The sequence below is a fragment of the Tupaia chinensis genome, unplaced genomic scaffold (genome assembly GCF_000334495.1).
Source record: "Tupaia chinensis unplaced genomic scaffold, TupChi_1.0 Scaffold143943_1, whole genome shotgun sequence".
NCBI lineage: Eukaryota > Metazoa > Chordata > Mammalia > Scandentia > Tupaiidae > Tupaia > Tupaia belangeri.
Window position 1 is genome coordinate 124,966 of NW_006203794.1, and position 1,660 is coordinate 126,625.

At 37.9% G+C, this 1,660-nt stretch overlaps 1 long non-coding RNA gene across 1 annotated transcript in view; it reads left to right on the forward strand.

Annotated features, from left to right (window-relative positions):
• The window catches only part of LOC102468022 (uncharacterized), a 67,558-nt gene that overhangs the window by 22,964 nt on the left and 42,934 nt on the right, over positions 1–1,660 (forward strand). The gene's annotated exons all lie outside the window — the stretch shown is intronic.

The following is a 1,660-nucleotide window of genomic DNA, read 5'->3' on the forward strand; positions in this document are numbered from 1 at the left end:
AGTAAAGGATGGTTATAACAGTATGATGGTTTCTTTCTTTTCATTATTTTTTTTTCTTTATTTCATGATAAAGGACATGCATGTGTGTGTGAGAGAGAAAGAGCTAATCAGCCTCCAAGGGTCTAGTCATGCCAGATTCTTTCCTCCCATTCTCCAGCCTGTCATGCCTTGGGCATTCCTACACCTGCTCTATGTGCTCCAGGCTGACCAGGCTGGGAATTCAAACCACCCTTGCCTTGTGGGCTCCAGCTTCTCTTGAGTAGAACATTACCACTGTGCCATTGGAGCTGGCTTAATAGTTTGAGTTTTTAAACATAGTCATGAAATATTATGATTTTCTTTTCCTTTCTAACTTATCATAATTCACTTTAAAAAAATCTGTTAAAACTCTGTAAAGTCAGGTCAGCAGGTGGTACACTGGTTGAGGTTCTTGACTCCCACATAGCCAACCAGCTGAAAGTCACCTCAGGCAGCCAGGGTGACTCCTCTCTATGGGGAGATCACGGGAGGAGAGGGTACTGAGGCCTGGCCATCCACTCTGGGGGGGATTTCTCACTTTCCCTTTCTCCAGTGAGTGTATGCTCCCTATGGCAAAATAAATAAATAAATAAATAAATAAAAGAAAAATAACCCAAAATCTTCGTAGGCTCTAGGTATGATTATTTTAAGTCATGACTGACATTTTTGCTTCTTTTGATTAATGGAGACTGATAATATTAGAGTTTTTCTACATGTACAAAAAGAAAGTGTGATTTTATAAGCAAAGAGGTCCTTTATTTACTTTAAAGAGGGACTTGAAATTCATTTTTTCCTAATTAATTTTCTGATTATTTACCTTACATATAAGTCAAGTGCTTTCTTGGACTCATCACCACAATCATCTATTTTACATTGTTTTTAGGATCCTCTAATTAATTTCTAACAACCCCCATCAAATTGGAGGTTTCTCTTCTTCCGTTATAGTAGATAAAAGTACTTAAAATGCCTAAACAAAATTGTTCAATAAATACTAATTTCCCATTCCATTAAATTTCCAATTCATTATTTTATGTTTTTATGTTTTCTATATATTTTCTTGGTTGCTTAATTATGCAGAATAGTCATAATTGAACCTTAGATACTTAATAACTGTGTAAACAAATAATAGAGGTGAAATAACATTCAAGTTTAGTGATCAAAAATAATCAAAAACATTTTTGAGAGGGTTTTTGTCATAGGGCACACACCAGAGAGACAGAGACAGAAAGCGAGAAATCATCCATGGGGATGGCCATGCCATGATCTCTTCTCCTCTACTCTCCTCCTGGGATTCTGGGCATACACACACACACACATCTCCTCCTGGGATTCTGGGCATACACACGCACACACACACACACACACACTTGCTTGGTGTGAGTTCCAAGCTGCCAGATTTGGGACTTGAATCGTGGTTGGCCATGGGAGAGTCCAGCGCCCCAACTACTACTCAGGAACTGGGCCAATTTCACATATTTTAAAGAAGTTATTTTATAAACTCATCAAACAGAGCTGCCTTGATTTTACATTGAAAAAGAAAAAAAAAATATGCCCCTTAGGAATGGATGAAAGACATTCCAAGAGGTCACGAAAATTAGAAGAGTCCTTGATGAGAATCAACACAGCCCCATACCAAGGGAAA